Source organism: Moschus berezovskii, chromosome 4 (genome assembly GCF_049115385.1).
Source record: "Moschus berezovskii isolate FMDL1 chromosome 4, NW_MosBer_1.0, whole genome shotgun sequence".
In the NCBI taxonomy this organism is placed as follows: Eukaryota; Metazoa; Chordata; class Mammalia; order Artiodactyla; family Moschidae; genus Moschus; species Moschus berezovskii.
In genome coordinates, this window is record NC_142463.1 from 111,931,997 (window position 1) to 111,944,930 (window position 12,934).

A 12,934-nucleotide genomic window follows, 5' to 3' on the forward strand; every position below is an offset into this window, starting at 1 on the left:
CTGGCCTCAGATCCTAGTCAGCCTCCTCTTTGCTCACTCACATCCTTCTGCCTGAAATGCTGTTGCCTGCCCTGTCCCTTCTTCTTATCCCTGTTGTTTGAATTCTACCATCCAACACAAAGCCCCCTTCCAGGTCACCTGTTCTATATGTTCCTTAAAATTTGGAAATGGTCTCTTCCACATTTGACCTTTTCAGACACATTGAACAAAACCAAGTCCCCTACCATAGTTTGCCTTGGGTTGGTCATCACCCTTCTCTGCTAACCTCACCTGTACCTCCCTCAGAAGGGTGCTGTGTCTTTAGGAGGCCAGTGCCAAGAGATAAGCACCTCTCTCTGTGAAGAGTGTAAGCCAGCCTCCACCTAGCTCCCACAGGGACTCAGCCGATTGAGACCCAGAGCACAGTCTACAGAAGTCTTTTTGATAATAAACCTACAAGGAAGAAAGATTAACGTGATGACCTTCAACCACTCTGCCTGGCTACCCTACCCACCTCCAGCCTCCTGATGACCTAAGGCAGCCTGCACTGGATTGTGTGGGAGCTTCTCCTCTTCCTGAGGGTACTCACCTCATCAAAGCCTTTGCTTCTTGCCTTGAGTTCCAGTTCTTCAGTCAGAGATAGACTCACTGTAGTTCTGTGATTTGTTGTCCCTGGTCTGCTGATCTAGATGTCTGGGTCTCTTGATTCCACTTCCACCTCAGCAAGCTTAGCTGCTTCGTTTCTGACCTCAGAAAGCAAGATTCTGACTTAAAATCTTGAGCATTAGGAACCAGTGCTAGTATCCTGCTGGGAGGTACATGGATAATGAAAAAATGGCGTTTCTATAATAAGGCTGCTTTTAGCCTGTTTAGCTCAGGCTGAACAGAAGGTTAAGAGAGAAGATGACCTCTCTCACTGGCATCCCAGGTGATCGGTCATGGCTTCTATCAGTGCCATCAGTCCAAATGCAGTGTAAGATGTGACGACCCATTGGCCCCCTCCCACCCAACTCGCTTCTCAAAGCATAAGACGAAAAAGAAAAGGAACTCAACATTGCAAGCCTGTATTCAACCAGGTTTTGTCCTGTGAATTTTATAAGTATTATTTCTTCTTATAAGAAGTCTTTAGAATAGATATTACTGTTCCTATTTTGCAGGACAATATATAGTTGGTATCAGAGAAATTTCTTAAATCTAATGTTAGAAAATTCCAGCATTCATATCTTATCCTTTGCCACATGGTCACTGAAGACCTTGGAATCTTGAAGTATTCAAAAATGATCTTCCATTTGCTCCTCTTCCAAGGATCCCGGTTCTGACTCAGGTGCCTCAACGTGGAATGAGTTCATCCTGATGATGGATGAAGCAGTCGGTGGCTGAAAGTGGAATTGCTCCTTAGGAGGACATTGAGATGGTAGATGCGGGTGGGAGATATGCAGTGAGAGGTCCTGCCTTCTGGCTCAGAGGAGACACCGGAAGCAGGGATGCTTCTTCTTCTTGGGTCTTGTGGGAGTTCCTTTCTCTAAACAATGTGTGTTGTGAATTTCAGCATCCCTATTCTCAAGTCAGCTTCCCTTTCCATTATTATTCATGAATATTCAAGAATTATGTGATGCTGAAATCCCCAATATAAAAATGGAAAATTAAAGTCTATCGATGGTAAGTACTCTCCCTAGTTGTAAATGATGTAATCTCATAATCTCAGTGAGGGTATATTAATTTCACTCAATTTAATTCTTTCTCTCTGTCATTTCAGGCACACAAACAGTTACTATCATCTGTTGTGCTATCCTTCCTAAATCTTCCTCTACTTGCTCGTCTTCTCTCATTCCTGTCTTCCACCTGCAGCTGCAACACTTTTACATTTCCACCAGCAATATATGAGAGTTTGTCCACATCATCTCAAACTTTCATTATTTATTTATTTTTAAAATTTTAGCCATCCTAGTGCTTTTGAAGTGGAAACTGCTTGTGGCCCTGAATTGCTTTTCTCAAATTGTTCATGTTGAATATTGAACTGACAATTTGTGTGCCTTATTTGAAGAAATTTCTTTCTCCCATTTTCTATGCATTGTTTCTACCTCTCCACTGAGTTTGCTTTTGTCTGGTCACTATGCTGACTTTATGCTCTTAAATCCAGTGGTCAATTTTCAGGCCTTATTTCCCGTAAGTTCTCAGCCACAGTGGACCTATACTTCCTGAAACACTATTTTCACTTTGCAGCCACTTCGGTTGCTCCGAAGTTTCCTTTATCAATATCATTCCAACTTCTAAATTTTTCAATTGCCAACGTTTATACCCAGATGACCTCGCTTCACTGTCTACACCCATTTCTTTTTGATGCTCTGACCATGCAGAAATCCTATGACCTTCTGTGGCAAAAAAGACTTAGAAATGCAATCCGTTCCTGGACTCCATCCCTGGACTCCATAGTGTGAATATCCAACTGTTTACTTGACATCTCCCTATGCATGTATAATAGGTATCTCCATCCTGATTTGCTGAAACTCAAATTCCCCAAACATTCTTCCTGTAGAGTTTCTCATCCCTCCAAATGTCACCTCAGTCCTTCCATTTTTTTTTTTTTTCTGGCTATTAACCTTGACTTCATTCTTTTGTTTTTTTCATTTTCATTTCTTTTTCACTCTCTGTAGAAAATATATCTCAGCATTCTATATATATTTGAATACTTATTTTTGTGCATCTATGTGCAAGGAGATCCAACCAGTCCATTCTAAAGGAGATCAATCCTGGGTGTTCATTGGAAGGACTGATGCTAAAGCTGAAGCTCCAATACTTTGGCCACCTCATGTGACGAGTTGACTCACTGGAAAAGACTCTGATGCTGGGAGAGATTGGGTGCGGGAGTAGACAGGGACGACAGAGAATGAGATGGCTGGATGGCATCACCGACTCGATGGACATGAGTCTGAGTGAACTCCGGGAGTTGGTGATGGACAGGGAGGCCTGGCGTGCTGTGATTCATGGGGTCGCGGAGAGTCGGACACGACTGAGCGACTGAACTGAACTGAACTGAATATGAAAAACATATGTTTATAACCAAATGCCTCTCACCACCTCCTTGGTCCACTTGGATTATCACAGTTGCCTCAGAATCTCTCACTTTTGTCTTTAATCCTTTAAAGTCTATTTTCACAATACCACCCAGATGAATCTTTTCTGAACCTAATTTGCATCCCATTACTTGTGAGCTCGGAACTACCCCATTAGCTCCCTTTATCTGGAAGGTGCTGTATCGTTTGGCCTCATCTTCCTTACTCCCCTCCTTCCTTAATGCACTCTAGGATATTGGGCTTCCTGCTATGCCTTCAATACTCTGTGCATGCTCCTTCGTCTCTAGAATTCTCTCCCTCCAGGTATCCACATGTCTCCTTTCCTGACCTACTTCAGGTCTTTGTTCAGATGTTAACTTCTCAGTAAGACCCCTGATGTCCCTATATAAAACTGCAAACTCCTTCTGGTGGCTTCCTTCCTCCTTAACGCTCTATTTTTCTCCAGAGTACTTTCACAAGGCTGTGTGACAGGGTACAGTTATTCTGGGCTATTGTTTAAAGACAGTTGGTATTGAGGCCTCAAAGAATAAACTGCAATCCTATCATGCAAATACCATTATTATTCCCAGAAAATGGCACATACCTAGTAGGTGGCAGAGCTGGAATTGAAATCTAAGTGTTGGATTCTAAAGCTCTTGAACTCCATATAGTCAACAATCCTTGCCTCCCTAGCATGAATCTCTCTTGATTGTATTGTATGAATTTTTTAGTGCATTGTCAGATTCAGTTTGCTAGTGTTTTGTTGAGGATTTTTGTGACTGTGTCTCTAACACCGATTTGTAATTTTTTGTGTGTGATATCATTGTCTGACTTTGGTATTAGTGTGATGGTGGCCTCCTAGAATGAATTTGGTAGTGTTCTTCTCTCTACAAGTGTTTGGAAGAGTTTGAGAAGGATATGTGTTAGTTCTTCTCTAAATGTTTGATAGAATTCACCTGTGAAGCCATCTGATTCAGGACTTTGTTGAAAAATATTTAATTAAAATTTAATTTCATTACTTGTGATAGGTCTATTTATATTGTTAATTCTTCCTGATTCTGTCTTCAAAACCTGTACCTTTCCAAGAATTTACCGAATTCTTCCAGATGTCCATTTTGTAGGTCCTCACTGGGTCAGACCAAATTCCTCCAGGGCAGCCTGAAGAGAAAACTCCTGCGGAGGATCCAAATGCAGAGGTGGAGTTAAAACCACAGTTGAAATCCAGGGGCAGTGTGGATAAGGAAGAGGACTGAAAACCTTCTCACCAGCTGTGCAAGTTACAGATTAAATCCACATGACTAATTAGGTAGACTCTGTGTCTATGGAATATATAAAAGGACAATACGAGGCCCACAAAAGAAAAAGCAGTAGCTCTAGCAGATGTGCACTTCAGAGGCAAGAATACGTAGCAGTATGACCACATTAGAGTCTGAGCTATCCCCATAGCAGGTCCAGAGGGCAGCCCAGTATTGGAGGGCATCCTAGGGAGACAGGTGGACTGTGACTCACAGCAAGGGAAAGGACACTGGCAGATGATATCTGAGAAAAACATTTATTATTATTCTTATATTTTTATTTGTTCTGCAGTTGGTTCTGGATTTTCCTTCTTTTCTTCGTCTGTTGCTATTGTTGTTGATTTTTTTGTTACTATTAGCATATTGAAGATTTGGAGAACTTTTTAAAAATAACACTTTTTATTTCCTTCATATACTTGTACATCCATGTTGGCCTTTTGCATTTCTGGGGGTGGTTATATATAATTTTATTTTAAAAGTCTTTTTACTGATTTAAAAATTTTTCCTTTTGTTTTTCTTACTGTTCTTTTCTTGCTGTAGCTATATATATATATTATATATATATACATATATAATATATATATATCTTTTTATATACTTCTATTTAACTTTGCTTTTCTATTTTCCTTCCTTTCTTCCTTTGCTTTCTTTTTTCCAACATGTTTGTTCGTTTGTTTAGTTTTCTTTGCTTTATTCCTCAGTTGGCACTTTGTTTTGTTTTTGTTTTCTTGTTTGTGATTTAGTCAGTTTTGTTTTAAATTTGGTTTATATCGTTTTTGGTTTCCTTTGCTTTCCAGGTCACTCTCTTGTACTTTCTTTCCTTTGGATTGTTTTGGTATTCTTTGGGTGTGTGTGTGGGTGTGTGTTCCATTGTTTTCAATGTCTGACTTTGTATGTACCATTTCTCTGGGGTTCGTCTTTTGCTTCTCATTTTGTTTTTGTGTGTTTGTTTTAATCCCCTTTAATGCCATGATAAATTACTTGTGGAATCTTGGTTCCCCAGCCAGAGATCAGGCCTGAGTCTTTGGCGCAGGAGTGCTGAGTCCAGGACCCTTGACTGCCAGAGATCTCCAAACCCCAGGGAGTATTAAATAGTAAGATTTTCCATGAAGGCTTCCTCCTGTATACAAGACCCAGCACCCAGTACAGGAAGCTCACACAAAAACCAAGCTAGACAGAAACATAAACCCAGTCATCAACAGACAGGATTCCCATGAACACTCCCCCCAAATACCACCTACACAAACCACTGAACCAACCTTACCCACCAAAGGCAGAAATCAAAAGGAAAAAGGAATATGACCCTGAAGCCTGGGGAAAGGAGATCTCAAACACAGTATATTAGAAAAAATTGAAAATATAGAGATATTGTCCAAATCAAGGAACAAGGTAGAAACTCATAAGACCAGAGAAATGAGGAAATAGGCAAACTACCTAAAAAAGAATTCATAATAATGATAGTAAAGATAATTCAAAACCTCAAAAATAGAACAGAGAAATTGCAAGAATCAACACATTTAACAAGGACCTAGAAGAGATAAAGAATAAACAAAGATGGACAACACTATTACTGACATTAAAAATACTCTAGAAGAAACCTGAATATCTGAAGCAGATGAACGGATAAGTGAGCAGAATAACTGAAGCAGAATAACTGAAGCAGATGAACGGATAAGTGAGCAGAAAGGTAGAATGGTAGAAATAACTGCTAAAGAGTAGAATAAAGAAAAAAGAATGAAAAGAATTGAGGATAGTCTCAAAGACTTCTAGGACAATAGCAGAATAACTGAAGCAGATGAACGGATAAGTGAGCAGAAAGGTAGAATGGTAGAAATAACTGCTAAAGAGTAGAATAAAGAAAAAAGAATGAAAAGAATTGAGGATAGTCTCAAAGACTTCTAGGACAATAATAATTGCACGAACATTTGAGTCATAGGCATCCCAGAAGAAGAAGAGAAAAAGAAGGGTCTGAAAAAACTTTTGAAGTGATCATAGATGAAAACTTCCCCAACACGGGAAAGGAAATAGTCAAATCAAGTCTAAGAGGAACAGAGAGTCCCAAACAAGATAAACCCAAGGAGAAACACACCAAGACACATACTAATCAAACTAACAAAGATGAAGCATAAAAGAATATTAAAAGCAGCAAGGCAATGTTTTCCAATTCAAGATGGCAGAGTCAAAGGAGGTGCTTATCTCCTACTAGAGCATAAAAATCACAACTAGTTGTTGAACAAACATTGACAGGAGGACGCTGGAACCTACCAGAAAAAGATACCCCATGTCCAAAGACAGAGAATAAGATGAAATGAGACAGCAGGAGAGGCACAATCACACAAAGTCAAATACCATACCTGTCAGGTGGGTGACACACAAACTGGAGAACAGTAATGCCAAAGAAGTTCTCCCACTTTTGTGAAGGTTAGGAACCCCAAGTAAGGTTTCACACCCTGGGAATCTGACAAAAGGACTGGGAACCTCCAGGAATCTGACCTTGAAGGCCGGTGGTATTTGATTACAAGACTTCCACAGTACTGGGGGAAACACATGCCAGTCTTGGGGGGCACAAACTAAACCTTGTGTGCACCAAAGACTCAAAGGAAAGAAGCAGTGACCCCACAGCAAACTGAGCCAAAGAAACCTGCTAGTTTTGGAGGGTCTTCTCTGGAGGCGTGAGTCAGGAAAGGCTCACCACAGGGAGGGTTACTGGCAGCAGTAGTCTGAGTAGGTCCCCTTTGGCATAAACCCTCTTGGACATCACCACTAATCCAGACCATAGAAGCAACAGTTAAAATGGGACATGGAACAATGGACTGGTTCCAGATTGAAAAAAGAGTATGATGAGGCTGTATATTGTCACCTTGATTATTTACCTTCTTTTCAGAGTACATCATGCGAAATGCCAAGCTCTATGAATCATAAGCTGGACTCAAGATTGCCAGGAGAAATATCAATAGCCTAAGATATGCAGATAGCACCACCTTTATGGCAGAGAGTGAAGAGGAACTAAAGATCCTCTTGATGAAAGTGAAAGAGGAGAGTGAAAAAGCTGTCTTAAAACTCAACATTCAAAAAACGAAGATCATGGCATCTGGTCCTATCACTCCACGGAAAACAGTCGGGGAAACTATGCCAGGCTTTATTTTCTTGGGCTCCAAAATTACTGCAGATGGTGACTGAAGTCATGCAATTAAAAGATGCTTGCACCTTGAAAGAAACACATTGACCAACCTAGATAACATATTAAAAATCAGAGACATTACTTTGCTGACAAAGGTCCATATAGTCAAAGCTATGGCTTTTCCAGCAATTATGTATGGATGTGAGACTTGGACCATAAATAAAGCTGAGCACTGAAGAACTGATGCTTTTGAACTTTGGTGTTGGAGAAGACTCTTGAGAGTTTATTGGACTGCAAGAACATCCAACCAGTCAATCCTAAAGGAAATCAGTACTGAATATTCACTGGAAGGACTGATGCTGAAGCTAAAGCTCCAGTACTTTGACCACCTGATGTCAAGAACTGACTCATTGGAAAAGACCCTGTTGCAGGGAAAGATTGAAGGCAGGAGGAGAAGGGGAGACAGAGGATAAGATGGTTGGATAGCATCACTGATTTGATAGACATGAGTGTAAGCAAGCTCTGGGAGTTTGTGATGGACAGGGAAGCCTGGCATGCTGTTGTCCATGGGGTCGCAAAGAGTCAGACACAGCTGAAAGACTGAACTGAACTGATAGAGCTGTAGATTCAAGGGTTGGGTTTCCACAGCCCAAAAAACAACTAGGGCAGGAGTGTGACCCCACCCATCAGCAGATAATTGAATTAAAGTTGTACTCAACAAGATGCTTCCCACCAGACCAGTCCCTCCCATCAGGAAGCTTACACAAGCCTCTTAACCTCATCCTTCAGAGGGCAGACAGATAAAGCAAGAAGAACCACAATCCCACAGTATCTAAAACAAAACCACATTACAGAAAGTTAATCAGTATGAAAAAGCAGAAAGTTATGTCTCAAATGAAGGGACAAGATAAATCCCCAGAAAAACAATTAAATGAAGCAGAGATAGGCAGCTTCCCAGAAAAAGAATTCAGGATAATGATAGTGAATATAATTCAGGATCTTGGAAAAAGAATGGAGGCAAAGATTGAGAAGATACAAGAAATGTTTACCAAATACCCATAAGAACTAAAGAATAAGTAAGCAGAGATGAATAATATGCTAGAAGGAATCCATAGTATAATAATGAGACCGAAGTACAAATAAATGACCTGGACAGAATGGTGGAGATCACTGCCATAGAACATAATACAGAAAAAAAGAAATGAAGAGAACCTAAGAGGCCTAAGGGACAACATTAAATGCATGAACGTTTGCGTTATATGGGTGCCAGAAGGAGAAGAGAGAGAGAAAGGATCTAAGAAAATATTTGAAGAGATAATAGCTGATAAGTTCCTTAACATGGAAAAGGAAATAGTCAACCACGTCCAGGAAGCATGGAGAGTCCCAGGCAGGGTAAGACCAAGGAGGAACAAACTAAGACACATAGTAATCAAAATGACAAAATTTAAAGACAGACAAAATATTAAGAGCAACTTGGGAAAAACAGCAAATAATATACAAGGGAACTGCCATCAGGCTATCAACTGATGTCTCAACAGAAACTCTAGAAGCCAAAAGGGAATGGCATGACATATTTAAGGAAGAAAGGAAGGAACCTACAATCATGAATACTCTGCTCAGCATGGCTCTTCTTCAGATTTGACGATGAAATTAAAAGCTTTCCAGAGAAGCAATAGTTAAGAGAATTTAGCACCACCAAACAAGCTTTATAACAAATGCTCAAGGAATTTCTCTAGGCAAGAAGAAAGAGAAGGAAAAGACATACCTACAGAAAATAAACTCCAAACAATCAAGAAAATGGTAATAAGATCACGCTGCTGCTGCTACTACTAAGTCACGTCAGTCGTGTCCGACTCTGTGCGACCCCATAGATAGCAGCCCACCAGGCTCCCATCCCTGGGATTCTCCAGGCAAGAATACTGGAGTGGGTTTCCATTTCCTTCTCCAGTGCATGAAAGTGAAAAGTGAAAGTGAAGTCGCTCAGTTGTGTCCGACTCTTCGAGACCCCGTGGACTGTTCCCCACCAGGCTCCTCCGTCCATGGGATTTTCCAGGCAAGAGTACTGGAGTGGGTTTCCATGGCCTTAAATCTCTATTATTACCTTATATGTAAACTGATTAAATGCACCAACCAAAAGACATAGATTGGCAGACCAGATGAGGACATGTACATGTATACACTTATCACATCACTCTGCTTGATTCTCCAAATTGCATGTAATTATTTTATATTATTAGGTTAATTATGTTTCCATTACGGCTTGCAACTGTAATTACCTGTTAATTTTTGTCTGGATATTGATTGTGAAAACTGATAAATATCTTTTGCTATTATGATTATGCAACAATTACTTAATACCATTGTATCATGATTGGTAAACAGAAAAATAATAGAATTCTATATCATCAAAGGGCTTCCCTGGTAGCTCAGTTGGTAAAGAATCTGCTTGCAATGCAGGAGACCTGGATTTGATTCCTGGAACTGGAAGTTCCCCTGGAGAAGGGATAGGCTACCCACTCCAGTATACTAGGACTTCCCTGGTGGCTCAGACAATAAAGAATCCACCTGCAATGTGGGAGACCTGGTTCAATCCCTGGGTGGAGAAGATTGCTTGGAGGAGGGCAAGGCAACTTCAGTATTCTTGCCTGAAGAATCCCTATGGATAGAGGAATTTGATAGGTTATATTCAATGGGCTCACAGAATCAGATGCAACTGAGTGACTAAATACAGCACATCACATATCATCAAAACTACCAATTAATAGAAAAACCTGTTATCACTTTTTAAAATGTAGATGCATAGCAGATTATCTTGGAATTTTTTTGAAAAATACAAATACCTGGTATTTCTGTTTTTTTTTTTTTCTTTTTGGCCAAAGCTTCAGATATGTTTCCAATGAACAGACATGTTTAAAAAGAACTGGACTATATGAGAGTCTTTTATATACTTTGTTTCATTTTTCCTTGTCCATATTCAGTGCTCCCATTTCATTTGGTTTATGTTTTCCAGTTTTTCCGTCTCTTTTTTTAAAAAATGTTCTTTTTCAAGCCTTTTTATCAAGCATAGTAGAAAGGTTTGTATGCATATATATAAGTAATATGTATTATATATATTTATAAAACATGAATTTTTTCATAACTAAAAACTTTATGACATTTTGATTCCATATGTTTGACTCAGTATGAGTAGAACACTAAATTTCTAAATTAAAAATAATATATGAAACAAGCAATGAAGATTTACTGTATAGCACAGAGAATTATAGTCAATATCTTATAATAACCTATATTGGAAAATAATTTCCCAAGTAATATATGTGTATATGTATAACTGAATCACACACACAAAAAGTGAATTATACTTTTTGAAATTTGTAATGTTTATCTTGTTGCCAGCTTTTCTAAATGTCCTATGGACATTTAATTGCAATGTATGAGATACAAAATTTTAAATATATTTGAATAGGATATAAGATTAATATAAATTAATTAAATGTAAATCTATTATAGTAAAAAAGAAAACCGCTTGTGTGGTGTTAACTAAATTTATTGTTATAATCATTTCACAATACATATGTGTATCAAATCACACTAAACACCTTAAACTTTCAATGTGTTTCATCTCAATAAAGCTGGAATTTTAATTATTAAAAAAAGCAACAAGTAACATACAAGGGAAGCCCCATACAGTTAATAGCTGACCTTTCTGCAGAAACTCTGCTGACCAGTAGGTAAAGGTAGGATATGCTTAAAATACAGAAAAGGAAAAATCTACAACCAAGATTACTCTACCTGGCAAGAATCTCATTCAAAGTTAACGGAGAAATCAAAACTTTACAGATAAGGAAAGTGGGGTCGCTAAGGGTCAGACACGACTGAGCGACTTTACTTTCACTTTTTTTTTTTCAATTAAGAAGTTGAATTTTATTTTATTTATTTATTTTATTGGAGGCAAATTACCTTACATTAATATATTGGTTGGTTTTGCCATACATTGACATGAATCCGCCCTGGGTGTACATGAGTTCCCTTTCTTGAACCCCCCTCCACCTCCCTTTTCCCCATATCCTCCCTCCAGGTCATCCCCGTGCACCAGCCCCAAGCATCCTGTATCATGGTCGAAACTGGACTGGTGATTCATTTCACATATGATAATATACATGCTAAAATGCCATTCACTTTTCACTTTCACACATTGGAGAAGGAAATGGCAACCCACTCCAGTGTTCTTGCCTGGAGAATCCCAGGGACGGGGGAGCCTGGTGGGCTTCCGTCTATGGGGTTACATAGAGTCGGACACGACTGAAGTGACTTAGCAGCAGCAGCAGAGAGTATTTAACACCACCAAACTAGCTTTATCAGGGTTTCCTTGTTAGCTCAGTTGGTAAAAAAAATCTGCCTGCAATCCAGGAGACCTTGATTTGATTCCTGGGGCCTGAAGATAGCCTGGAGAAGGGAACAGCTGCCCACTCCAGGATTCTGGCTTGGAGAATTCCGTGGACTGAGAGAAGTCCATGTGGTGGCCAAGAATCAGACATGACTGAGCGATTTGCACTTTAAACTAGATTTACAACAAATGTTAAAGGGACTTCTATAGACAGGAGGCACAAGAGAAGCAAAAGACCTATCAAAACAAACTCAAAAGAATTAAGAAAATTCCAATAGAAACATGTATATCAATAATTACTTCAAAGACCCATGAATATGCTGTCTACAAGAGACCCTCTTCAGACTGAGAGACGCATACAGGCTGAAAGTGAGAGGATGGAAAAAGATGTTCCATTCAAATGGAAATCAAAAGAAAGCCAGAGTAGCAATTCTCATATCAGACAAAATATACCTTAAAATAATGAACGTTAGAAGAGATAAGGAAGGACATTACATAATGATCAAAGGATCAATCCAAGAAGAAGCTAAGACAATTGTAAATATTTATGCACCCAGCATAGGAGTATCTCAATGCACATGCAAACACTAATAGACCTAAAAGGAGAAACTGACAGTAACACAATATTAGTAAAGAACTATCACTCCCCACTTACACCAATGGACAGATCATCAAAACAAAAAATTAATAAGGAAACACAAGCCTTAAGTGACCCATTAGACCATATAGACCTAAAATTTATCTTTAGGACATTCCATCCAAATGCAGAAGAATACACTTTCTTTTCATGTGCACATGTAACATTCCCCAGGATAGACCACACTTGGAAAACAAATCAAGCCTCAATAAATTTAAGAAAACTGAAATCATATCAAGCTCTTTTCTGAGCACAATGCTATGAGACTAGATATCAATTATAGGAAAAAAAAATGTAAAAGGCACAAGCACATGGAAATTAAATCATTTGTTTCTAAATAATGGACAGATTACTGGAGATATAAAAGGGAAATAAAAAAATTCCTAGAAACAAATGTCAATGAAAGCACAATGTTCCAAAATCTATGGGATGCTGCAAAAGCAGTTTTAAGAAGGAAGTTCA

General features: G+C 39.1%; 1 protein-coding gene across 1 annotated transcript in view; it reads left to right on the plus strand.

Annotated features, from left to right (window-relative positions):
* Window positions 1-9,784, plus strand: part of LOC129541569 (SLAM family member 8-like) — a 28,021-nt gene extending 18,237 nt beyond the window's left edge. The window contains exon 7 of the mRNA XM_088835907.1: window positions 7,212-9,784. The gene's annotated coding sequence lies outside the window, so the exon portion shown is untranslated. The remainder of the gene's footprint in view (window positions 1-7,211) is intronic.
* Window positions 9,785-12,934: the final 3,150 nt, after the last annotated feature.